The 23124-nt window shown below is 46.4% G+C and overlaps 36 non-coding genes across 36 annotated transcripts; all 36 read left to right on the forward strand.

Annotated features, from left to right (window-relative positions):
* Positions 1–160: 160 nt before the first annotated feature.
* On the forward strand, positions 161–233 carry trnar-ucg (transfer RNA arginine (anticodon UCG)). The gene has a single exon. It is a non-coding gene; the product is annotated as a tRNA-Arg (tRNA).
* Positions 234–327: 94 nt separating this feature from the next.
* Positions 328–400, forward strand: trnar-ucg (transfer RNA arginine (anticodon UCG)). The gene has a single exon. It is a non-coding gene; the product is annotated as a tRNA-Arg (tRNA).
* A 459-nt stretch (positions 401–859) lies between these two features.
* trnar-ucg (transfer RNA arginine (anticodon UCG)) lies at positions 860–932 on the forward strand. The gene has a single exon. It is a non-coding gene; the product is annotated as a tRNA-Arg (tRNA).
* A 1248-nt stretch (positions 933–2180) lies between these two features.
* trnar-ucg (transfer RNA arginine (anticodon UCG)) lies at positions 2181–2253 on the forward strand. The gene has a single exon. It is a non-coding gene; the product is annotated as a tRNA-Arg (tRNA).
* A 1081-nt stretch (positions 2254–3334) lies between these two features.
* On the forward strand, positions 3335–3407 carry trnar-ucg (transfer RNA arginine (anticodon UCG)). Its single transcript has one exon. It is a non-coding gene; the product is annotated as a tRNA-Arg (tRNA).
* A 352-nt stretch (positions 3408–3759) lies between these two features.
* On the forward strand, positions 3760–3832 carry trnar-ucg (transfer RNA arginine (anticodon UCG)). Its single transcript has one exon. It is a non-coding gene; the product is annotated as a tRNA-Arg (tRNA).
* A 94-nt stretch (positions 3833–3926) lies between these two features.
* On the forward strand, positions 3927–3999 carry trnar-ucg (transfer RNA arginine (anticodon UCG)). Its single transcript has one exon. It is a non-coding gene; the product is annotated as a tRNA-Arg (tRNA).
* Positions 4000–4198: 199 nt separating this feature from the next.
* Positions 4199–4271, forward strand: trnar-ucg (transfer RNA arginine (anticodon UCG)). Its single transcript has one exon. It is a non-coding gene; the product is annotated as a tRNA-Arg (tRNA).
* Positions 4272–4859: 588 nt separating this feature from the next.
* trnar-ucg (transfer RNA arginine (anticodon UCG)) lies at positions 4860–4932 on the forward strand. Its single transcript has one exon. It is a non-coding gene; the product is annotated as a tRNA-Arg (tRNA).
* A 777-nt stretch (positions 4933–5709) lies between these two features.
* Positions 5710–5782, forward strand: trnar-ucg (transfer RNA arginine (anticodon UCG)). The gene has a single exon. It is a non-coding gene; the product is annotated as a tRNA-Arg (tRNA).
* Positions 5783–7206: 1424 nt separating this feature from the next.
* Positions 7207–7279, forward strand: trnar-ucg (transfer RNA arginine (anticodon UCG)). The gene has a single exon. It is a non-coding gene; the product is annotated as a tRNA-Arg (tRNA).
* A 1035-nt stretch (positions 7280–8314) lies between these two features.
* On the forward strand, positions 8315–8387 carry trnar-ucg (transfer RNA arginine (anticodon UCG)). Its single transcript has one exon. It is a non-coding gene; the product is annotated as a tRNA-Arg (tRNA).
* Positions 8388–8481: 94 nt separating this feature from the next.
* trnar-ucg (transfer RNA arginine (anticodon UCG)) lies at positions 8482–8554 on the forward strand. Its single transcript has one exon. It is a non-coding gene; the product is annotated as a tRNA-Arg (tRNA).
* Positions 8555–9330: 776 nt separating this feature from the next.
* On the forward strand, positions 9331–9403 carry trnar-ucg (transfer RNA arginine (anticodon UCG)). The gene has a single exon. It is a non-coding gene; the product is annotated as a tRNA-Arg (tRNA).
* A 777-nt stretch (positions 9404–10180) lies between these two features.
* On the forward strand, positions 10181–10253 carry trnar-ucg (transfer RNA arginine (anticodon UCG)). Its single transcript has one exon. It is a non-coding gene; the product is annotated as a tRNA-Arg (tRNA).
* Positions 10254–11158: 905 nt separating this feature from the next.
* Positions 11159–11231, forward strand: trnar-ucg (transfer RNA arginine (anticodon UCG)). Its single transcript has one exon. It is a non-coding gene; the product is annotated as a tRNA-Arg (tRNA).
* Positions 11232–11325: 94 nt separating this feature from the next.
* On the forward strand, positions 11326–11398 carry trnar-ucg (transfer RNA arginine (anticodon UCG)). The gene has a single exon. It is a non-coding gene; the product is annotated as a tRNA-Arg (tRNA).
* Positions 11399–11802: 404 nt separating this feature from the next.
* On the forward strand, positions 11803–11875 carry trnar-ccg (transfer RNA arginine (anticodon CCG)). The gene has a single exon. It is a non-coding gene; the product is annotated as a tRNA-Arg (tRNA).
* Positions 11876–11969: 94 nt separating this feature from the next.
* Positions 11970–12042, forward strand: trnar-ucg (transfer RNA arginine (anticodon UCG)). Its single transcript has one exon. It is a non-coding gene; the product is annotated as a tRNA-Arg (tRNA).
* Positions 12043–13062: 1020 nt separating this feature from the next.
* On the forward strand, positions 13063–13135 carry trnar-ucg (transfer RNA arginine (anticodon UCG)). Its single transcript has one exon. It is a non-coding gene; the product is annotated as a tRNA-Arg (tRNA).
* A 223-nt stretch (positions 13136–13358) lies between these two features.
* Positions 13359–13431, forward strand: trnar-ucg (transfer RNA arginine (anticodon UCG)). Its single transcript has one exon. It is a non-coding gene; the product is annotated as a tRNA-Arg (tRNA).
* Positions 13432–14336: 905 nt separating this feature from the next.
* trnar-ucg (transfer RNA arginine (anticodon UCG)) lies at positions 14337–14409 on the forward strand. The gene has a single exon. It is a non-coding gene; the product is annotated as a tRNA-Arg (tRNA).
* A 94-nt stretch (positions 14410–14503) lies between these two features.
* trnar-ucg (transfer RNA arginine (anticodon UCG)) lies at positions 14504–14576 on the forward strand. The gene has a single exon. It is a non-coding gene; the product is annotated as a tRNA-Arg (tRNA).
* A 94-nt stretch (positions 14577–14670) lies between these two features.
* On the forward strand, positions 14671–14743 carry trnar-ucg (transfer RNA arginine (anticodon UCG)). The gene has a single exon. It is a non-coding gene; the product is annotated as a tRNA-Arg (tRNA).
* Positions 14744–15763: 1020 nt separating this feature from the next.
* On the forward strand, positions 15764–15836 carry trnar-ucg (transfer RNA arginine (anticodon UCG)). Its single transcript has one exon. It is a non-coding gene; the product is annotated as a tRNA-Arg (tRNA).
* Positions 15837–16059: 223 nt separating this feature from the next.
* trnar-ucg (transfer RNA arginine (anticodon UCG)) lies at positions 16060–16132 on the forward strand. The gene has a single exon. It is a non-coding gene; the product is annotated as a tRNA-Arg (tRNA).
* A 905-nt stretch (positions 16133–17037) lies between these two features.
* On the forward strand, positions 17038–17110 carry trnar-ucg (transfer RNA arginine (anticodon UCG)). The gene has a single exon. It is a non-coding gene; the product is annotated as a tRNA-Arg (tRNA).
* Positions 17111–17204: 94 nt separating this feature from the next.
* Positions 17205–17277, forward strand: trnar-ucg (transfer RNA arginine (anticodon UCG)). Its single transcript has one exon. It is a non-coding gene; the product is annotated as a tRNA-Arg (tRNA).
* Positions 17278–18182: 905 nt separating this feature from the next.
* trnar-ucg (transfer RNA arginine (anticodon UCG)) lies at positions 18183–18255 on the forward strand. Its single transcript has one exon. It is a non-coding gene; the product is annotated as a tRNA-Arg (tRNA).
* A 94-nt stretch (positions 18256–18349) lies between these two features.
* Positions 18350–18422, forward strand: trnar-ucg (transfer RNA arginine (anticodon UCG)). The gene has a single exon. It is a non-coding gene; the product is annotated as a tRNA-Arg (tRNA).
* A 351-nt stretch (positions 18423–18773) lies between these two features.
* On the forward strand, positions 18774–18846 carry trnar-ucg (transfer RNA arginine (anticodon UCG)). Its single transcript has one exon. It is a non-coding gene; the product is annotated as a tRNA-Arg (tRNA).
* A 569-nt stretch (positions 18847–19415) lies between these two features.
* On the forward strand, positions 19416–19488 carry trnar-ucg (transfer RNA arginine (anticodon UCG)). Its single transcript has one exon. It is a non-coding gene; the product is annotated as a tRNA-Arg (tRNA).
* A 698-nt stretch (positions 19489–20186) lies between these two features.
* trnar-ucg (transfer RNA arginine (anticodon UCG)) lies at positions 20187–20259 on the forward strand. The gene has a single exon. It is a non-coding gene; the product is annotated as a tRNA-Arg (tRNA).
* A 223-nt stretch (positions 20260–20482) lies between these two features.
* On the forward strand, positions 20483–20555 carry trnar-ucg (transfer RNA arginine (anticodon UCG)). Its single transcript has one exon. It is a non-coding gene; the product is annotated as a tRNA-Arg (tRNA).
* Positions 20556–21618: 1063 nt separating this feature from the next.
* trnaq-uug (transfer RNA glutamine (anticodon UUG)) lies at positions 21619–21691 on the forward strand. The gene has a single exon. It is a non-coding gene; the product is annotated as a tRNA-Gln (tRNA).
* Positions 21692–22609: 918 nt separating this feature from the next.
* On the forward strand, positions 22610–22682 carry trnaq-uug (transfer RNA glutamine (anticodon UUG)). The gene has a single exon. It is a non-coding gene; the product is annotated as a tRNA-Gln (tRNA).
* Positions 22683–23124: the final 442 nt, after the last annotated feature.

Below are 23124 nucleotides of genomic sequence, written 5' to 3' on the forward strand. Positions count from 1 at the left end.
AGTTGTAGATCATAAGGCGTCTGACTTCGAATCAGAAGATTGCAGGTTCGAGTCCTGCCGTGGTCGCAGTTTTAAATTGCCCATTACAACCGTTGACGCACACCAGTTGTCTGTGCAAGTGGTTGTTGCAGTTGCAGAGCATAACTTTGCAGCATTTGTAGGCCTCGTGGCCTAATGGATAAGGCGTCTGACTTCGAATCAGAAGATTGCAGGTTCGAGTCCTGCCGTGGTCGCAGTTTTAAATTGCCCATTACAACCGTTGACGCACACCAGCTGTCTGTGCAAGTTGTTTTTGCAGTTGTAGAACATAACTTTGGAGCATTTGTAGGCCTCGTGGCCTAATGGATAAGGCGTCTGACTTCGAATCAGAAGATTGCAGGTTCGAGTCCTGCCGTGGTCGCAGTTTTAAATTGCCCATTACAACCGTTGACGCACACCAGTTGTCTGTGCAAGTGTTTGTTGCAGTTGTAGATCATAAGGCGTCTGACTTCGAATCAGAAGATTGCAGGTTCGAGTCCTGCCGTGGTCGCAGTTTTAAATTGCCCATTACAACCGTTGACGCACACCAGTTGTCTGTGCAAGTCAGACAACTCAACTTAAATTAGAAGATTGTAGGTTCGAATTCTGCCGCCATCGCAGTTTCAAAATGCAAATTACAACCGTTGATGCACACCAGTTGTCTGTGCAAGTGTTTGTTGCAGTTGTAGATCATAAGGCGTCTGACTTCGAATCAGAAGATTGCAGGTTCGAATTCTGCCGCCATCGCAGTTTCAAAATGCCCATTACAACCGTTGATGCACACCAGTTGTCTGTGCAAGTTGTTGTTGCAGTTGTAGAACATAACCTTGCAGCATTTGTAGGCCTCGTGGCCTAATGGATAAGGCGTCTGACTTCGAATCAGAAGATTGCAGGTTCGAGTCCTGCCGTGGTTGCAGTTTTAAAATGCCCATTACAACCGTTGACGCACACCAGTTGTCTGTGCAAGTGTTTGTTGCAGTTGTAGATCATAAGGCGTCTGACTTCGAATCAGAAGATTGCAGGTTCGAGTCCTGGCGTGGTCGCAGTTTTAAAATGCCCATTACAACCGTTGACGCACACCAGTTGTCTGTGCAAGTGGTTGTTGCAGTTGCAGAGCATAACTTTGCAGCATTTGTAGGCCTCGTGGCCTAATGGATAAGGCGTCTCACTTCGAATCAGAAGATTTCAGGTTCGAGTCCTGCCGGGGTCGCAGTTTCAAAATGCCCATTACAACCGTTGATGCAAGTGGTTGTTGCAGAGCGTAAGGCGTCTGACTTCGAATCAGAAGATTGAAGGTTCGAGTCCTGCCGTGGTCGCAATTTTAAATTGCCCATTACAACCGTTGACGTACACCAGTTGTCTGTGCATGTGTTTGTTGCAGTTGTAGATCATAAGGCGTCTGACTTCGAATCAGAAGATTGCAGATTCGAGTCCTGCCGTGGTCGCAATTTTAAAATGCCCATTACAACCTTTGAGGCACACCAGTTGTCTGTGCAAGTTGTTGTTGCAGTTGTAGAACATAAGGCGTCTGACTTCGAATCAGAAGATTGCAGGTTCGAGTCCTGCCGTGGTCGCAGTTTTAAATTGCCCATTATAACCGTTGACGCACACCAGTTGTCTGTGCAAGTGTTTGTTGCAGTTGTAGATCATAAGGCGTCTGACTTCGAATCAGAAGATTGCAGGTTCGAGTCCTGCCGTGGTCGCAGTTTTAAATTGCCCATTATAACCGTTGACGCACACCAGTTGTCTGTGCAAGTGTTTGTTGCAGTTGTTGATCAGAAGGCGTCTGACTTCGAATCAGAAGATTGCAGGTTCGAGTCCTGCCGTGGTCGCAGTTTTAAATTGCCCATTACAACCGTTGACGCACACCAGTTGTCTGTGCAAGTGTTTGTTGCAGTTGTAGATCATAAGGCGTCTGACTTCGAATCAGAAGATTGCAGGTTCGAGTCCTGCCGTGGTCGCAGTTTTAAATTGCCCATTACAACCGTTGACGCACACCAGTTGTCTGTGCAAGTCAGACAACTCAACTTAAATTAGAAGATTGCAGGTTCGAATTCTGCCGCCATCGCAGTTTCAAAATGCCCATTACAACCGTTGATGCACACCAGTTGTCTGTGCAAGTTGTTTTTGCAGTTGTAGAACATAACTTTGGAGCATTTGTAGGCCTCGTGGCCTAATGGATAAGGCGTCTGACTTCGAATCAGAAGATTGCAGGTTCGCGTCCTGCCGTGGTCGCAGTTTTAAATTGCCCATTATAACCGTTGACGCACACCAGTTGTCTGTGCAAGTGTTTGTTGCAGTTGTAGATCATAAGGCGTCTGACTTCGAATCAGAAGAGTGCTGGTTCGAGTCCTGCCGGGGTCGCAGTTTCAAAATGCCCATTACAACCGTTGATGCAAGTGGTTGTTGCAGAGCGTAAGGCGTCTGACTTCGAATCAGAAGATTGAAGGTTCGAGTCCTGCCGTGGTCGCAATTTTAAATTGCCCATTACAACCGTTGACGTACACCAGTTGTCTGTGCATGTGTTTGTTGCAGTTGTAGATCATAAGGCGTCTGACTTCGAATCAGAAGATTGCAGGTTCGAGTCCTGCCGTGGTCGCAATTTTAAAATGCCCATTACAACCTTTGAGGCACACCAGTTGTCTGTGCAAGTTGTTGTTGCAGTTGTAGAACATAAGGCGTCTGACTTCGAATCAGAAGATTGCAGGTTCGAGTCCTGCCGTGGTCGCAGTTTTAAATTGCCCATTATAACCGTTGACGCACACCAGTTGTCTGTGCAAGTGTTTGTTGCAGTTGTAGATCATAAGGCGTCTGACTTCGAATCAGAAGATTGCAGGTTCGAGTCCTGCCGTGGTCGCAGTTTTAAATTGCCCATTATAACCGTTGACGCACACCAGTTGTCTGTGCAAGTGTTTGTTGCAGTTGTTGATCAGAAGGCGTCTGACTTCGAATCAGAAGATTGCAGGTTCGAGTCCTGCCGTGGTCGCAGTTTTAAATTGCCCATTACAACCGTTGACGCACACCAGTTGTCTGTGCAAGTGTTTGTTGCAGTTGTAGATCATAAGGCGTCTGACTTCGAATCAGAAGATTGCAGGTTCGAGTCCTGCCGTGGTCGCAGTTTTAAATTGCCCATTACAACCGTTGACGCACACCAGTTGTCTGTGCAAGTCAGACAACTCAACTTAAATTAGAAGATTGCAGGTTCGAATTCTGCCGCCATCGCAGTTTCAAAATGCCCATTACAACCGTTGATGCACACCAGTTGTCTGTGCAAGTTGTTTTTGCAGTTGTAGAACATAACTTTGGAGCATTTGTAGGCCTCGTGGCCTAATGGATAAGGCGTCTGACTTCGAATCAGAAGATTGCAGGTTCGCGTCCTGCCGTGGTCGCAGTTTTAAATTGCCCATTATAACCGTTGACGCACACCAGTTGTCTGTGCAAGTGTTTGTTGCAGTTGTAGATCATAAGGCGTCTGACTTCGAATCAGAAGAGTGCTGGTTCGAGTCCTGCCGTGGTCGCAGTTTTAAATTGCCCATTACAACCGTTGACGCACACCAGTTGTCTGTGCAAGTGTTTGTTGCAGTTGTAGATCATAAGGCGTCTGACTTCGAATCAGAAGATTGCAGGTTCGAGTCCTGCCGTGGTCGCAGTTTTAAATTGCCCATTACAACCGTTGACGCACACCAGTTGTCTGTGCAAGTGGTTGTTGCAGTTGCAGAGCATAACTTTGCAGCATTTGTAGGCCTCGTGGCCTAATGGATAGGGCGTCTGACTTCGAATCAGAAGATTGCAGGTTCGAGTCCTGCCGTGGTCGCAGTTTTAAATTGCCCATTACAACCGTTGACGCACACCAGCTGTCTGTGCAAGTTGTTTTTGCAGTTGTAGAACATAACTTTGGAGCATTTGTAGGCCTCGTGGCCTAATGGATAAGGCGTCTGACTTCGAATCAGAAGATTGCAGGTTCGATTCCTGCCGTGGTTGCAGTTTTCAATTGCCCATTACAACCGTTGACGCACACCAGTTGTCTGTGCAAGTGTTTGTTGCAGTTGTAGATCATAAGGCGTCTGACTTCGAATCAGAAGATTGCAGTTTCAAAATGCCCATTACAACCGTTGATGCACACCAGTTGTCTGTGCAAGTTGTTGTTGCAGTTGTAGAACATAACTTTGCAGCATTTGTAGGCCTCGTGGCCTAATGGATAAGGCGTCTGACTTCGAATCAGAAGATTGCAGGTTCGAGTCCTGCCGTGGTCGCAGTTTTAAATTGCCCATTATAACCGTTGACGCACACCAGTTGTCTATGCAAGTGTTTGTTGCAGTTGTAGATCATAAGGCGTCTGACTTCGAATCAGAAGATTGCAGGTTCGAGTCCTGCCGTGGTCGCAGTTTTAAATTGCCCATTACAACCGTTGACGCACACCAGTTGTCTGTGCAAGTGTTTGTTGCAGTTGTAGATCATAAGGCGTCTGACTTCGAATCAGAAGATTGCAGGTTCGAGTCCTGCCGTGGTCGCAGTTTTAAATTGCCCATTACAACCGTTGACGCACACCAGTTGTCTGTGCAAGTCAGACAACTCAACTTAAATTAGAAGATTGCAGGTTCGAATTCTGCCGCCATCGCAGTTTCAAAATGCAAATTACAACCGTTGATGCACACCAGTTGTCTGTGCAAGTGTTTGTTGCAGTTGTAGATCATAAGGCGTCTGACTTCGAATCAGAAGATTGCAGGTTCGAATTCTGCCGCCATCGCAGTTTCAAAATGCCCATTACAACCGTTGATGCACACCAGTTGTCTGTGCAAGTTGTTGTTGCAGTTGTAGAACATAACCTTGCAGCATTTGTAGGCCTCGTGGCCTAATGGATAAGGCGTCTGACTTCGAATCAGAAGATTGCAGGTTCGAGTCCTGCCGTGGTTGCAGTTTTAAAATGCCCATTACAACCGTTGACGCACACCAGTTGTCTGTGCAAGTGTTTGTTGCAGTTGTAGATCATAAGGCGTCTGACTTCGAATCAGAAGATTGCAGGTTCGAGTCCTGGCGTGGTCGCAGTTTTAAAATGCCCATTACAACCGTTGACGCACACCAGTTGTCTGTGCAAGTGGTTGTTGCAGTTGCAGAGCATAACTTTGCAGCATTTGTAGGCCTCGTGGCCTAATGGATAAGGCGTCTCACTTCGAATCAGAAGATTTCAGGTTCGAGTCCTGCCGGGGTCGCAGTTTCAAAATGCCCATTACAACCGTTGATGCAAGTGGTTGTTGCAGAGCGTAAGGCGTCTGACTTCGAATCAGAAGATTGAAGGTTCGAGTCCTGCCGTGGTCGCAATTTTAAATTGCCCATTACAACCGTTGACGTACACCAGTTGTCTGTGCATGTGTTTGTTGCAGTTGTAGATCATAAGGCGTCTGACTTCGAATCAGAAGATTGCAGGTTCGAGTCCTGCCGTGGTCGCAATTTTAAAATGCCCATTACAACCTTTGAGGCACACCAGTTGTCTGTGGAAGTGGTTGTTGCAGTTGCAGAGCATAACTTTGCAGCATTTTAATGGATAAGGCGTCTGACTTCGAATCAGAAGATTGCAGGTTCGAATTCTGCCGCCATCGCAGTTTCAAAATGCCCATTACAACCGTTGATGCACACCAGTTGTCTGTGCAAGTTGTTGTTGCAGTTGTAGAACATAACCTTGCAGCATTTGTAGGCCTTGTGGCCTAATGGATAAGGCGTCTGACTTCGAATCAGAAGATTGCAGGTTCGAGTCCTGCCGTGGTCGCAGTTTTAAATTGCCCATTATAACCGTTGACGCACACCAGTTGTCTGTGCAAGTGGTTGTTGCAGTTGCAGAGCATAACTTTGCAGCATTTGTAGGCCTCGTGGCCTAATGGATAAAGCGTCTCACTTCGAATCAGAAAATTTCAGGTTCGAGTCCTGCCGGGGTCGCAGTTTCAAAATGCCCATTACAACCGTTGATGCAAGTGGTTGTTGCAGAGCGTAAGGCGTCTGACTTCGAATCAGAAGATTGCCCATTATAACCATTGACGCACACAAGTTGTCTGTGCAAGTCAGACAACTCAACTTAAATCAGAAGATTGCAGGTTGATGCAAGTGGTTGTTGCAGAGCGTAAGGCGTCTGACTTCGAATCAGAAGATTGAAGGTTCGAGTCCTGCCGTGGTCGCAATTTTAAATTGCCCATTACAACCGTTGACGTACACCAGTTGTCTGTGCATGTGTTTTTTGCAGTTGTAGATCATAAGGCGTCTGACTTCGAATCAGAAGATTGCAGGTTCGAGTCCTGCCGTGGTCGCAATTTTAAAATGCCCATTACAACCTTTGAGGCACACCAGTTGTCTGTGGAAGTGGTTGTTGCAGTTGCAGAGCATAACTTTGCAGCATTTTAATGGATAAGGCGTCTGACTTCGAATCAGAAGATTGCAGGTTCGAGTCCTGCCGTGGTCGCAGTTTTAAATTGCCCATTATAACCGTTGACGCACACCAGTTGTCTGTGCAAGTGTTTGTTGCAGTTGTAGATCATAAGGCGTCTGACTTCGAATCAGAAGATTGCAGGTTCGATTCCTGCCGTGGTCGCAGTTTTAAATTGCCCATTACAACCGTTGACGCACACCAGTTGTCTGTGCAAGTGTTTGTTGCAGTTGTAGATCATAACGCGTCTGACTTCGAATCAGAAGATTGCAGGTTCGAATTCTGCCGCCGTCGCAGTTTCAAAATGGCCATTAAAAACGTTGATGCACACCAGTTGTCTGTGCAAGTCAGACAACTCAACTTAAATTAGAAGATTGAAGGTTCGAGTCCTGCCGTGGTCGCAGTTTTAAAATGCCCATTACAAACGATGATGCACACCAGTTGTCTGTGCAAGTCTTTGTTGCAGTTGCAGAGCATAACTTTGCAGCATTTTAATGGATAAGGCGTCTGACTTCGAATCAGAAGATTGCAGGTTCGAGTCCTGCCGTGGTCGCAGTTTTAAATTGGCCATTACAACCGTTGACGCACACCAGATGTCTGTGCAAGTGTTTGTTGCAGTTGTAGATCATAAGGTGTCTGACTTCGAATCAGAAGATTGCAGGTTCGAATTCTGCCGCCATCGCAGTTTCAAAATGCCCATTACAACCGTTGATGCACACCAGTTGTCTGTGCAAGTTGTTGTTGCAGTTGTAGAACATAACCTTGCAGCATTTGTAGGCCTTGTGGCCTAATGGATAAGGCGTCTGACTTCGAATCAGAAGATTGCAGGTTCGAGTCCTGCCGTGGTCGCAGTTTTAAATTGCCCATTATAACCGTTGACGCACACCAGTTGTCTGTGCAAGTGGTTGTTGCAGTTGCAGAGCATAACTTTGCAGCATTTGTAGGCCTCGTGGCCTAATGGATAAAGCGTCTCACTTCGAATCAGAAAATTTCAGGTTCGAGTCCTGCCGGGGTCGCAGTTTCAAAATGACCATTACAACCGTTGATGCAAGTGGTTGTTGCAGAGCGTAAGGCGTCTGACTTCGAATCAGAAGATTGCCCATTACAACCATTGACGCACACAAGTTGTCTGTGCAAGTCAGACAACTCAACTTAAATCAGAAGATTGCAGGTTGATGCAAGTGGTTGTTGCAGAGCGTAAGGCGTCTGACTTCGAATCAGAAGATTGAAGGTTCGAGTCCTGCCGTGGTCGCAATTTTAAATTGCCCATTACAACCGTTGACGTACACCAGTTGTCTGTGCATGTGTTTGTTCCAGTTGTAGATCATAAGGCGTCTGACTTCGAATCAGAAGATTGCAGGTTCGAGTCCTGCCGTGGTCGCAATTTTAAAATGCCCATTACAACCTTTGAGGCACACCAGTTGTCTGTGGAAGTGGTTGTTGCAGTTGCAGAGCATAACTTTGCAGCATTTTAATGGATAAGGCGTCTGACTTCGAATCAGAAGATTGCAGGTTCGAGTCCTGCCGTGGTCGCAGTTTTAAATTGCCCATTATAACCGTTGACGCACACCAGTTGTCTGTGCAAGTGTTTGTTGCAGTTGTAGATCATAAGGCGTCTGACTTCGAATCAGAAGATTGCAGGTTCGATTCCTGCCGTGGTCGCAGTTTTAAATTGCCCATTACAACCGTTGACGCACACCAGTTGTCTGTGCAAGTGTTTGTTGCAGTTGTAGATCATAACGCGTCTGACTTCGAATCAGAAGATTGCAGGTTCGAATTCTGCCGCCGTCGCAGTTTCAAAATGGCCATTAAAAACGTTGATGCACACCAGTTGTCTGTGCAAGTTGTTGTTGCAGTTGTAGAACATAACTTTGCAGCTTTGTAGGCCTCGTGGCCTAATGGATCAGGCGTCTGACTTCGAATCAGAAGATTGCAGGTTCGAGTCCTGCCGTGGTTGCAGTTTTAAAATGCCCATTACAACCGTTGACGCACACCAGTTGTCTGTGCAAGTTGTTGTTGCAGTTGTAGAACATAACTTTGGAGCATTTGTAGGCCTCGTGGCCTAATGGATAAGGCGTCTGACTTCGAATCAGAAGATTGCAGGTTCGAGTCCTGCCGGGGTCGCAGTTTTAAATTGAAGATCAGAATGGATAAGGCGTCTGACTTCGATTCAGAAGATTGCAGGTTCGAGTCCTGCCGTGGTTGCAGTTTTAAATTGCCCATTACAACCGTTGACGCACACCAGTTGTCTCTGCAAGTGTTTGTTGCAGTTGTATATCATAAGGCGTCTGACTTCGAATCAGAAGATTGCAGGTTCGAATTCTGCCGCCGTCGCAGTTTCAAAATGCCCATTACAACCGTTGACGCACACAAGTTGTCTGTGCAAGTCAGACAACTCAACTTAAATCAGAAGATTGCAGGTTCGAGTCCTGCCGTGGTCGCAGTTTTAAAATGCCCATTAAAAACGTTGACGCACACCAGTTGTCTGTGCAAGTGTTTGTTGCAGTTGTAGATCATAAGGCGTCTGACTTCGAATCAGAAGATTGCAGGTTCGAATTCTGCCGCCGTCGCAGTTTCAAAATGCCCATTACAACCGTTGACGCACACAAGTTGTCTGTGCAAGTCAGACAACTCAACTTAAATTAGAAGATTGCAGGTTCGAATTCTGCCGCCATCGCAGTTTCAAAATGCAAATTACAACCGTTGATGCACACCAGTTGTCTGTGCAAGTGTTTGTTGCAGTTGTAGATCATAAGGCGTCTGACTTCGAATCAGAAGATTGCAGGTTCGAATTCTGCCGCCATCGCAGTTTCAAAATGCCCATTACAACCGTTGATGCACACCAGTTGTCTGTGCAAGTTGTTGTTGCAGTTGTAGAACATAACCTTGCAGCATTTGTAGGCCTCGTGGCCTAATGGATAAGGCGTCTGACTTCGAATCAGAAGATTGCAGGTTCGAGTCCTGCCGTGGTTGCAGTTTTAAAATGCCCATTACAACCGTTGACGCACACCAGTTGTCTGTGCAAGTGTTTGTTGCAGTTGTAGATCATAAGGCGTCTGACTTCGAATCAGAAGATTGCAGGTTCGAGTCCTGGCGTGGTCGCAGTTTTAAAATGCCCATTACAACCGTTGACGCACACCAGTTGTCTGTGCAAGTGGTTGTTGCAGTTGCAGAGCATAACTTTGCAGCATTTGTAGGCCTCGTGGCCTAATGGATAAGGCGTCTCACATCGAATCAGAAGATTTCAGGTTCGAGTCCTGCCGGGGTCGCAGTTTCAAAATGCCCATTACAATCGTTGATGCAAGTGGTTGTTGCAGAGCGTAAGGCGTCTGACTTCGAATTAGAAGATTGAAGGTTCGAGTCCTGCCGTGGTCGCAATTTTAAATTGCCCATTACAACCGTTGACGTACACCAGTTGTCTGTGCATGTGTTTGTTGCAGTTGTAGATCATAAGGCGTCTGACTTCGAATCAGAAGATTGCAGGTTCGAGTCCTGCCGTGGTCGAAATTTTAAAATGCCCATTACAACCTTTGAGGCACACCAGTTGTCTGTGGAAGTGGTTGTTGCAGTTGCAGAGCATAACTTTGCAGCATTTTAATGGATAAGGCGTCTGACTTCGAATCAGAAGATTGCAGGTTCGAATTCTGCCGCCATCGCAGTTTCAAAATACCCATTACAACCGTTGATGCACACCAGTTGTCTGTGCAAGTTGTTGTTGCAGTTGTAGAACATAACCTTGCAGCATTTGTAGGCCTTGTGGCCTAATGGATAAGGCGTCTGACTTCGAATCAGAAGATTGCAGGTTCGAGTCCTGCCGTGGTCGCAGTTTTAAATTGCCCATTATAACCGTTGACGCACACCAGTTGTCTGTGCAAGTGGTTGTTGCAGTTGCAGAGCATAACTTCGCAGCATTTGTAGGCCTCGTGGCCTAATGGATAAAGCGTCTCACTTCGAATCAGAAAATTTCAGGTTCGAGTCCTGCCGGGGTCGCAGTTTCAAAATGCCCATTACAACCGTTGATGCAAGTGGTTGTTGCAGAGCGTAAGGCGTCTGACTTCGAATCAGAAGATTGAAGGTTCGAGTCCTGCCGTGGTCGCAATTTTAAATTGCCCATTACAACCGTTGACGTACACCAGTTGTCTGTGCATGTGTTTTTTGCAGTTGTAGATCATAAGGCGTCTGACTTCGAATCAGAAGATTGCAGGTTCGAGTCCTGCCGTGGTCGCAATTTTAAAATGCCCATTACAACCTTTGAGGCACACCAGTTGTCTGTGGAAGTGGTTGTTACAGTTGCAGAGCATAATTTTGCAGCATTTTAATGGATAAGGCGTCTGACTTCGAATCAGAAGATTGCAGGTTCGAGTCCTGCCGTGGTCGCAGTTTTAAATTGCCCATTATAACCGTTGACGCACACCAGTTGTCTGTGCAAGTGTTTGTTGCAGTTGTAGATCATAAGGCGTCTGACTTCGAATCAGAAGATTGCAGGTTCGATTCCTGCCGTGGTCGCAGTTTTAAATTGCCCATTACAACCGTTGACGCACACCAGTTGTCTGTGCAAGTGTTTGTTGCAGTTGTAGATCATAACGCGTCTGACTTCGAATCAGAAGATTGCAGGTTCGAATTCTGCCGCCGTCGCAGTTTCAAAATGGCCATTAAAAACGTTGATGCACACCAGTTGTCTGTGCAAGTTGTTGTTGCAGTTGTAGAACATAATTTTGCAGCTTTGTAGGCCTCGTGGCCTAATGGATCAGGCGTCTGACTTCGAATCAGAAGATTGCAGGTTCGAGTCCTGCCGTGGTCGCAGTTTTAAAATGCCCATTACAACCGTTGACGCACACCAGTTGTCTGTGCAAGTTGTTGTTGCAGTTGTAGAACATAACTTTGGAGCAATTGTAGGCCTCGTGGCCTAATGGATAAGGCGTCTGACTTCGAATCAAAAGATTGCAGGTTCGAGTCCTGCCGGGGTCGCAGTTTTAAATTGAAGATCAGAATGGATAAGGCGTCTGACTTCGATTCAGAAGATTGCAGGTTCGGGTCCTGCCGGGGTTGCTGTTTTAAAATGCCCATTACAACCGTTGACGCACACCAGTTGTCTGTGCAAGTGTTTGTTGCAGTTGTAGATCATAAGGCGTCTGACTTCGAATCAGAAGATTGCAGGTTCGAGTCCTGCCGTGGTCGCAGTTTTAAATTGCCCATTATAATCGTTGACGCACACCAGTTGTCTGTGCAAGTCAGACAACTCAACTTAAATCAGAAGATTGCAGGTTCGAGTCCTGCCGTGGTCGCAGTTTTAAAATGGCCATTAAAAACGTTGATGCACACCAGTTTTCTGTGCAAGTTGTTGTTGCAGAACATAACTTTGCAGCTTTGAAGGCCTCGTGGCCTAATGGATCAGGCGTCTGACTCCGAATCAGAAGATTGCAGGTTCGAGTCCTGCCGTGGTCGCAGTTTTAAAATGCCCATTACAACCGTTGACGCACACCAGTTGTCTGTGCAAGTTGTTGTTGCAGTTGTAGAACATAACTTTGGAGCATTTGTAGGCCTCGTGGCCTAATGGATAAGGCGTCTGACTTCGAATCAGAAGATTGCAGGTTCGAGTCCTGCCGGGGTCGCAGTTTTAAATTGAAGATCAGAATGGATAAGGCGTCTGACTTCGATTCAGAAGATTGCAGGTTCGGGTCCTGCCGGGGTTGCGGTTTTAAAATGGCCATTACAACCGTTGACGCACACCAGTTGTCTGTGCAAGTGTTTGTTGCAGTTGTAGATCATAAGGCATCTGACTTCGAATCAGAAGATTGCAGGTTCGAGTCCTGCCGTGGTTGCAGTTTTAAATTGCCCATTACAACCGTTGACGCACACCAGTTGTCTCTGCAAGTGTTTGTTGCAGTTGTATATCATAAGGCGTCTGACTTCGAATCAGAAGATTGCAGGTTCGAATTCTGCCGCCGTCGCAGTTTCAAAATGCCCATTACAACCGTTGACGCACACAAGTTGTCTGTGCAAGTCAGACAACTCAACTTAAATCAGAAGATTGCAGGTTCGAGTCCTGCCGTGGTCGCAGTTTTAAAATGCCCATTAAAAACGTTGACGCACACCAGTTGTCTGTGCAAGTGTTTGTTGCAGTTGTAGATCATAAGGCGTCTGACTTCGAATCAGAAGATTGCAGGTTCGAATTCTGCCGCCGTCGCAGTTTCAAAATGCCCATTACAACCGTTGACGCACACAAGTTGTCTGTGCAAGTCAGACAACTCAACTTAAATTAGAAGATTGCAGGTTCGAGTCCTGCCGTGGTCGCAGTTTTAAAATGCCCATTACAACCGTTGACGCACACCAGTTGTCTGTGCAAGTTGTTGTTGCAGTTGTAGAACATAACTTTGGAGCATTTGTAGGCCTCGTGGCCTAATGTGCAAGTTGTTGTTGCAGTTGTAGAACATACCTTTGAGGCACACCAGTTGTCTGTGGAAGTGGTTGTTGCAGTTGCAGTTGCAGAGCATAACTTTGCAGCATTTTAATGGATAAGGCGTCTGACTTCGAATCACAAGATTGCAGGTTCGAGTCCTGCCGTTGACGCACACCAGTTGTCTGTGCAAGTTGTTGTTGCAGTTGTAGAACATAACTTTGGAGAACTTGTAGGCCTCGTGGCCTAATGGATAAGGCGTCTGACTTCGAATCAGAAGATTGCAGGTTCGAGTCCTGCCGTGGTCGCAGTTTTAAATTGCCCATTACAACCGTTGACGCACACCAGTTGTCTGTGCAAGTGTTCGTTGCAGTTGTAGATCATAAGGCGTCTGACTTCGAATCTGAAGATTGCAGGTTCGAGTCCTGCCGGGGTCGCAGTTTTAAAATGCCCGTTACAACCGTTGACGCACACCAGTTGTCTGTGCAAGTTGTTGTTGCAGTTGTAGAACATAACCTTGCAGCATTTGTAGGCCTTGTGGCCTAATGGATAAGGCGTCTGACTTCGAATCAGAAGATTGCAGGTTCGAGTCCTGCCGTGGTCGCAGTTTTAAATTGCCCATTATAACCGTTGACGCACACCAGTTGTCTGTGCAAGTGGTTGTTGCAGTTGCAGAGCATAACTTTGCAGCATTTGTAGGCCTCGTGGCCTAATGGATAAAGCGTCTCACTTCGAATCAGAAAATTTCAGGTTCGAGTCCTGCCGGGGTCGCAGTTTCAAAATGCCCATTACAACCGTTGATGCAAGTGGTTGTTGCAGAGCGTAAGGCGTCTGACTTCGAATCAGAAGATTGAAGGTTCGAGTCCTGCCGTGGTCGCAATTTTAAATTGCCCATTACAACCGTTGACGTACACCAGTTGTCTGTGCATGTGTTTTTTGCAGTTGTAGATCATAAGGCGTCTGACTTCGAATCAGAAGATTGCAGGTTCGAGTCCTGCCGTGGTCGCAATTTTAAAATGCGCATTACAACCTTTGAGGCACACCAGTTATCTGTGGAAGTGGTTGTTGCAGTTGCAGAGCATAACTTTGCAGCATTTTAATGGATAAGGCGTCTGACTTCGAATCAGAAGATTGCAGGTTCGAGTCCTGCCGTGGTCGCAGTTTTAAATTGCCCATTATAACCGTTGACGCACACCAGTTGTCTGTGCAAGTGTTTGTTGCAGTTGTAGATCATAAGGCGTCTGACTTCGAATCAGAAGATTGCAGGTTCGATTCCTGCCGTGGTCGCAGTTTTAAATTGCCCATTACAACCGTTGACGCACACCAGTTGTCTGTGCAAGTGTTTGTTGCAGTTGTAGATCATAACGCGTCTGACTTCGAATCAGAAGATTGCAGGTTCGAATTCTGCCGCCGTCGCAGTTTCAAAATGGCCATTAAAAACGTTGATGCACACCAGTTGTCTGTGCAAGTTGTTGTTGCAGTTGTAGAACATAACTTTGCAGCTTTGTAGGCCTCGTGGCCTAATGGATCAGGCGTCTGACTTCGAATCAGAAGATTGCAGGTTCGAATCCTGCCGGGGTTGCAGTTTTAAAATGCCCATTACAACCGTTGACGCACACCAGTTGTCTGTGCAAGTTGTTGTTGCAGTTGTAGAACATAACTTTGGAGCATTTGTAGGCCTCGTGGCCTAATGGATAAGGCGTCTGACTTCGAATCAGAAGATTGCAGGTTCGAGTCCTGCCGTGGTCGCAGTTTTAAATTGCCCATTATAACCGTTGACGCACACCAGTTGTCTGTGCAAGTTGTTGTTGCAGTTGTAGAACATAACTTTGGAGCATTTGTAGGCCTCGTGGCCTAATGGATAAGGCGTCTGACTTCGAATCAGAAGATTGCAGGTTCGAGTCCTGCCGGGGTCGCAGTTTTAAATTGAAGATCAGAATGGATAAGGCGTCTGACTTCGATTCAGAAGATTGCAGGTTCGGGTCCTGCCGGGGTTGCGGTTTTAAAATGGCCATTACAACCGTTGACGCACACCAGTTGTCTGTGCAAGTGTTTGTTGCAGTTGTAGATCATAAGGCATCTGACTTCGAATCAGAAGATTGCAGGTTCGAGTCCTGCCGTGGTTGCAGTTTTAAATTGCCCATTACAACCGTTGACGCACACCAGTTGTCTCTGCAAGTGTTTGTTGCAGTTGTATATCATAAGGCGTCTGACTTCGAATCAGAAGATTGCAGGTTCGAATTCTGCCGCCGTCGCAGTTTCAAAATGCCCATTACAACCGTTGACGCACACAAGTTGTCTGTGCAAGTCAGACAACTCAACTTAAATCAGAAGATTGCAGGTTCGAGTCCTGCCGTGGTCGCAGTTTTAAAATGCCCATTAAAAACGTTGACGCACACCAGTTGTCTGTGCAAGTGTTTGTTGCAGTTGTAGATCATAAGGCGTCTGACTTCGAATCAGAAGATTGCAGGTTCGAATTCTGCCGCCGTCGCAGTTTCAAAATGCCCATTACAACCGTTGACGCACACAAGTTGTCTGTGCAAGTCAGACAACTCAACTTAAATTAGAAGATTGCAGGTTCGAGTCCTGCCGTGGTCGCAGTTTTAAAATGCCCATTACAACCGTTGACGCACACCAGTTGTCTGTGCAAGTTGTTGTTGCAGTTGTAGAACATAACTTTGGAGCATTTGTAGGCCTCGTGGCCTAATGTGCAAGTTGTTGTTGCAGTTGTAGAACATACCTTTGAGGCACACCAGTTGTCTGTGGAAGTGGTTGTTGCAGTTGCAGTTGCAGAGCATAACTTTGCAGCATTTTAATGGATAAGGCGTCTGACTTCGAATCACAAGATTGCAGGTTCGAGTCCTGCCGTTGACGCACACCAGTTGTCTGTGCAAGTTGTTGTTGCAGTTGTAGAACATAACTTTGGAGAACTTGTAGGCCTCGTGGCCTAATGGATAAGGCGTCTGACTTCGAATCAGAAGATTGCAGGTTCGAGTCCTGCCGTGGTCGCAGTTTTAAATTGCCCATTACAACCGTTGACGCACACCAGTTGTCTGTGCAAGTGTTCGTTGCAGTTGTAGATCATAAGGCGTCTGACTTCGAATCTGAAGATTGCAGGTTCGAGTCCTGCCGGGGTCGCAGTTTTAAAATGCCCGTTACAACCGTTGACGCACACCAGTTGTCTGTGCAAGTTGTTGTTGCAGTTGTAGAACATAACCTTGCAGCATTTGTAGGCCTTGTGGCCTAATGGATAAGGCGTCTGACTTCGAATCAGAAGATTGCAGGTTCGAGTCCTGCCGTGGTCGCAGTTTTAAATTGCCCATTATAACCGTTGACGCACACCAGTTGTCTGTGCAAGTGGTTGTTGCAGTTGCAGAGCATAACTTTGCAGCATTTGTAGGCCTCGTGGCCTAATGGATAAAGCGTCTCACTTCGAATCAGAAAATTTCAGGTTCGAGTCCTGCCGGGGTCGCAGTTTCAAAATGCCCATTACAACCGTTGATGCAAGTGGTTGTTGCAGAGCGTAAGGCGTCTGACTTCGAATCAGAAGATTGAAGGTTCGAGTCCTGCCGTGGTCGCAATTTTAAATTGCCCATTACAACCGTTGACGTACACCAGTTGTCTGTGCATGTGTTTTTTGCAGTTGTAGATCATAAGGCGTCTGACTTCGAATCAGAAGATTGCAGGTTCGAGTCCTGCCGTGGTCGCAATTTTAAAATGCGCATTACAACCTTTGAGGCACACCAGTTATCTGTGGAAGTGGTTGTTGCAGTTGCAGAGCATAACTTTGCAGCATTTTAATGGATAAGGCGTCTGACTTCGAATCAGAAGATTGCAGGTTCGAGTCCTGCCGTGGTCGCAGTTTTAAATTGCCCATTATAACCGTTGACGCACACCAGTTGTCTGTGCAAGTGTTTGTTGCAGTTGTAGATCATAAGGCGTCTGACTTCGAATCAGAAGATTGCAGGTTCGATTCCTGCCGTGGTCGCAGTTTTAAATTGCCCATTACAACCGTTGACGCACACCAGTTGTCTGTGCAAGTGTTTGTTGCAGTTGTAGATCATAACGCGTCTGACTTCGAATCAGAAGATTGCAGGTTCGAATTCTGCCGCCGTCGCAGTTTCAAAATGGCCATTAAAAACGTTGATGCACACCAGTTGTCTGTGCAAGTTGTTGTTGCAGTTGTAGAACATAACTTTGCAGCTTTGTAGGCCTCGTGGCCTAATGGATCAGGCGTCTGACTTCGAATCAGAAGATTGCAGGTTCGAATCCTGCCGGGGTTGCAGTTTTAAAATGCCCATTACAACCGTTGACGCACACCAGTTGTCTGTGCAAGTTGTTGTTGCAGTTGTAGAACATAACTTTGGAGCATTTGTAGGCCTCGTGGCCTAATGGATAAGGCGTCTGACTTCGAATCAGAAGATTGCAGGTTCGAGTCCTGCCGTGGTCGCAGTTTTAAATTGCCCATTATAACCGTTGACGCACACCAGTTGTCTGTGCAAGTGGTTGTTGCAGTTGCAGAGCATAACTTTGCAGCATTTGTAGGCCTCGTGGCCTAATGGATAAAGCGTCTCACTTCGAATCAGAAAATTTCAGGTTCGAGTCCTGCCGGGGTCGCAGTTTCAAAATGCCCATTACAACCGTTGATGCAAGTGGTTGTTGCAGAGCGTAAGGCGTCTGACTTCGAATCAGAAGATTGAAGGTTCGAGTCCTGCCGTGGTCGCAATTTTAAATTGCCCATTACAACCGTTGACGTACACCAGTTGTCTGTGCATGTGTTTTTTGCAGTTGTAGATCATAAGGCGTCTGACTTCGAATCAGAAGATTGCAGGTTCGAGTCCTGCCGTGGTCGCAATTTTAAAATGCGCATTACAACCTTTGAGGCACACCAGTTATCTGTGGAAGTGGTTGTTGCAGTTGCAGAGCATAACTTTGCAGCATTTTAATGGATAAGGCGTCTGACTTCGAATCAGAAGATTGCAGGTTCGAGTCCTGCCGTGGTCGCAGTTTTAAATTGCCCATTATAACCGTTGACGCACACCAGTTGTCTGTGCAAGTGTTTGTTGCAGTTGTAGATCATAAGGCGTCTGACTTCGAATCAGAAGATTGCAGGTTCGATTCCTGCCGTGGTCGCAGTTTTAAATTGCCCATTACAACCGTTGACGCACACCAGTTGTCTGTGCAAGTGTTTGTTGCAGTTGTAGATCATAACGCGTCTGACTTCGAATCAGAAGATTGCAGGTTCGAATTCTGCCGCCGTCGCAGTTTCAAAATGGCCATTAAAAACGTTGATGCACACCAGTTGTCTGTGCAAGTTGTTGTTGCAGTTGTAGAACATAACTTTGCAGCTTTGTAGGCCTCGTGGCCTAATGGATCAGGCGTCTGACTTCGAATCAGAAGATTGCAGGTTCGAATCCTGCCGGGGTTGCAGTTTTAAAATGCCCATTACAACCGTTGACGCACACCAGTTGTCTGTGCAAGTTGTTGTTGCAGTTGTAGAACATAACTTTGGAGCATTTGTAGGCCTCGTGGCCTAATAGATAAGGCGTCTGACTTCGAATCAGAAGATTGCAGGTTCGAGTCCTGCCGTGGTCGCAGTTTTAAATTGCCCTTACAACCGTTGATTCACACCAGTTGTCTGTGCAAGTGTTTGTTGCAGTTGTAGATCATAAGGAGTCTGACTTCGAATCAGAAGATTGCAGGTTCGAGTCCTGCCGTGGTCGCAGTTTTAAATTGCCCATTAAAACCGTTGACGCACACCAGTTGTCTGTGCAAGTGTTTGTTGCAGTTGTAGATCATAAGGCGTCTGACTTCGAATCAGAAGATTGCAGGTTCGAATCCTGCCGGGGTTGCAGTTTTAAAATGCCCATTACAACCGTTGACGCACACCAGTTGTCTGTGCAAGTTGTTGTTGCAGTTGTAGAACATAACTTTGGAGCATTTGTAGGCCTCGTGGCCTAATAGATAAGGCGTCTGACTTCGAATCAGAAGATTGCAGGTTCGAGTCCTGCCGTGGTCGCAGTTTTAAATTGCCCTTACAACCGTTGATTCACACCAGTTGTCTGTGCAAGTGTTTGTTGCAGTTGTAGATCATAAGGAGTCTTACTTCGAATCAGAAGATTGCAGGTTCGAGTCCTGCCGTGGTCGCAATTTTAAATTGCCCATTACAACCGTTGACGCAACCAGTTGTCTGTGCAAGTGTTTGTTGCAGTTGTAGATCATAAGGCGTCTGACTTCGAATCAGAAGATTGCAGGTTCGAATTCTGCCGCCGTCGCAGTTTCAAAAAGCCCATTACAACCGTTGACGCACACAAGTTGTCTGTGCAAGTCAGACAACTCAACTTAAATCAGAAGATTGCAGGTTCGAGTCCTGCTGTGGTCGCAATTTTAAATTGCCCATTACAACCGTTGATGCAAGTGGTTGTTGCAGTTGCAGAACGTAAGGCGTCTGACTTCGAATCAGAAGATTGCTGGTTTGAGTCCTGCCGTGGTCGCAATTTTAAATTGCCCATTACAACCGTTGACGCACACCAGTTGTCTGTGCAAGTTGTTGTTGCAGTTGTAGAACATAACTTTGGAGCATTTGTAGGCCTCGTGGCCTAATAGATAAGGCGTCTGACTTCGAATCAGAAGATTGCAGGTTCGAGTCCTGCCGTGGTCGCAGTTTTAAATTGCCCTTACAACCGTTGATTCACACCAGTTGTCTGTGCAAGTGTTTGTTGCAGTTGTAGATCATAAGGCGTCTGACTTCGAATCAGAAGATTGCAGGTTCGAGTCCTGCCGTGGTCGCAATTTTAAATTGCCCATTACAACCGTTGACGCAACCAGTTGTCTGTGCAAGTGTTTGTTGCAGTTGTAGATCATAAGGCGTCTGACTTCGAATCAGAAGATTGCAGGTTCGAATTCTGCCGCCGTCGCAGTTTCAAAAAGCCCATTACAACCGTTGACGCAAACAAGTTGTCTGTGCAAGTCAGACAACTCAACTTAAATCAGAAGATTGCAGGTTCGAGTCCTGCCGTGGTCGCAATTTTAAATTGCCCATTACAACCGTTGATGCAAGTGGTTGTTGCAGTTGCAGAACGTAAGGCGTCTGACTTCGAATCAGAAGATTGCTAGTTTGAGTCCTGCCGTGGTCGCAATTTTAAATTGCCCATTACAACCGTTGACGCACACCAGTTGTCTGTGCAAGTGTTTGTTGCAGTTGTTGATCATAAGGCGTCTGACTTCGAATCAGAAGATTGCAGGTTCGAATTCTGCCGCCATCGCAGTTTCAAAGTGCCCATTACAACCGTTGATGCACACCAGTTGTCTGTGCAAGTTGTTGTTGCAGTTGTAGAACATAACTTTGGAGCATTTGTAGGCTTCGTGACCTAATGGATAAGGCGTCTGACTTCGAATCAGAAGATTGCAGGTTCGAGTCCTGCCGTGGTCGCAGTTTTAAATTGCCCATTAAAACCGTTGACGCACACCAGTTGTCTGTGCAAGTGTTTGTTGCAGTTGTAGATCATAAGGCGTCTGACTTCGAATCAGAAGATTGCAGGTTCGAATCCTGCCGGGGTTGCAGTTTTAAAATGCCCATTACAACCGTTGACTCACACCAGTTGTCTGTGCAAGTTGTTGTTGCAGTTGTAGAACATAACTTTGGAGCATTTGTAGGCCTCGTGGCCTAATAGATAAGGCGTCTGACTTCGAATCAGAAGATTGCAGGTTCGAGTCCTGCCGTGGTCGCAGTTTTAAATTGCCCTTACAACCGTTGATTCACACCAGTTGTCTGTGCAAGTGTTTGTTGCAGTTGTAGATCATAAGGCGTCTGACTTCGAATCAGAAGATTGCAGGTTCGAGTCCTGCCGTGGTCGCAATTTTAAATTGCCCATTACAACCGTTGACGCAACCAGTTGTGTGTGCAAGTGTTTGTTGCAGTTGTAGATCATAAGGCGTCTGACTTCGAATCAGAAGATTGCAGGTTCGAATTCTGCCGCCGTCGCAGTTTCAAAAAGCCCATTACAACCGTTGACGCACACAAGTTGTCTGTGCAAGTCAGACAACTCAACTTAAATCAGAAGATTGCAGGTTCGAGTCCTGCCGTGGTCGCAATTTTAAATTGCCCATTACAACCGTTGATGCAAGTGGTTGTTGCAGTTGCAGAACGTAAGGCGTCTGACTTCGAATCAGAAGATTGCTGGTTTGAGTCCTGCCGTGGTCGCAATTTTAAATTGCCCATTACAACCGTTGACGCACACCAGTTGTCTGTGCATGTGTTTGTTGCAGTTGTAGATCAAAAGGCGTCTGACTTCGAATCAGAAGATTGCAGGATCGAGTTCTGCCGTGGTCGCAATTTTAAATTGCCCATTACAACCGTTGACGCACACCAGTTGTCTGTGCAAGTGTTTGTTGCAGTTGTAGATCATAAGGCGTCTGACTTCGAATCAGAAGATTGCAGGTTCGAGTCCTGCCGTGGTCGCAGTTTTAAATTGCCCATTATAACCGTTGACGCACACCAGTTGTCTGTGCAAGTCAGACAACTCAACTTAAATCAGAAGATTGCAGGTTCGAGTCCTGCCGTGGTCGCAGTTTTAAATTGCCCATTACAACCGTTGACGCACACCAGTTGTCTGTGCAACTGTTTGTTGCAGTTGTAGATCATAAGGCGTCTGACTTCGAATCAGAAGATTGCAGGTTTGAGTCCTGCCGTGGTCGCAATTTTAAATTGCCCATTACAACCGTTGACGCACACCAGTTGTCTATGCAAGTGGTTGTTGCAGTTGCAGAGCATAACTTTGCAGCATTTGTAGGCCTCGTGGCCTAATGGATAAGGTGTCTGACTTTGAATCAGAAGATTGCAGGTTCGAGTCCTGCCGTGGTCGCAATTTTAAATTGCCCATTACAACCGTTGATGCAAGTGGTTGTTGCAGTTGCAGAACGTAAGGCGTCTGACTTCGAATCAGAAGATTGCTGGTTTGAGTCCTGCCGTGGTCGCAATTTTAAATTGCCCATTACAACCGTTGACGCACACCAGTTGTCTGTCTATGTGTTTGTTGCAGTTGTAGATCATAAGGCGTCTGACTTCGAATCAGAAGATTGCAGGATCGAGTTCTGCCGTGGTCGCAATTTTAAATTGCCCATTACAACAGTTGATGCAAGTGTTTGTTGCAGTTGTAGATCATAAGGCGTCTGACTTCGAATCAGAAGATTGCAGGTTCGAGTCCTGCGTGGTCGCAATTTTAAATTGCCCATTACAACCGTTGACGCACACCAGTTGTCTGTGCAAGTGTTTGTTGCAGTTGTAGATCATAAGGCGTCTGACTTCGAATCAGAAGATTGCAGGTTCGAATTCTGCCGCCGTCGCAGTTTCGAAATGCCCATTACAACCGTTGACGCACACAAGTTGTCTGTGCAAGTCAGACAACTCAACTTAAATTAGAAGATTGCAGGTTCGAGTCCTGCCGTGGTCGCAGTTTTAAAATGCCCATTACAACCGTTGACGCACACAAGTTGTCTGTGCAAGTCAGACAACTCAACTTAAATTAGAAGATTGCAGGTTCGAGTCCTGCCGTGGTCGCAGTTTTAAATTGCCCATTACAACCGTTGACGCACACCAGTTGTCTGTGCAACTGTTTGTTGCAGTTGTAGATCATAAGGCGTCTGACTTCGAATCAGAAGATTGCAGGTTTGAGTCCTGCCGTGGTCGCAATTTTAAATTGCCCATTACAACCGTTGACGCACACCAGTTGTCTATGCAAGTGGTTGTTGCAGTTGCAGAGCATAACTTTGCAGCATTTGTAGGCCTCGTGGCCTAATGGATAAGGTGTCTGACTTTGAATCAGAAGATTGCAGGTTCGAGTCCTGCCGTGGTCGCAATTTTAAATTGCCCATTACAACCGTTGATGCAAGTGGTTGTTGCAGTTGCAGAACGTAAGGCGTCTGACTTCGAATCAGAAGATTGCTGGTTTGAGTCCTGCCGTGGTCGCAATTTTAAATTGCCCATTACAACCGTTGACGCACACCAGTTGTCTGTCTATGTGTTTGTTGCAGTTGTAGATCATAAGGCGTCTGACTTCGAATCAGAAGATTGCAGGATCGAGTTCTGCCGTGGTCGCAATTTTAAATTGCCCATTACAACAGTTGATGCAAGTGTTTGTTGCAGTTGTAGATCATAAGGCGTCTGACTTCGAATCAGAAGATTGCAGGTTCGAGTCCTGCGTGGTCGCAATTTTAAATTGCCCATTACAACCGTTGACGCACACCAGTTGTCTGTGCATGTGTTTGTTGCAGTTGTAGATCAAAAGGCGTCTGACTT

Source organism: Triplophysa dalaica, chromosome 1, assembly GCF_015846415.1.
Source record: "Triplophysa dalaica isolate WHDGS20190420 chromosome 1, ASM1584641v1, whole genome shotgun sequence".
Classification (NCBI taxonomy): domain Eukaryota; kingdom Metazoa; phylum Chordata; class Actinopteri; order Cypriniformes; family Nemacheilidae; genus Triplophysa; species Triplophysa dalaica.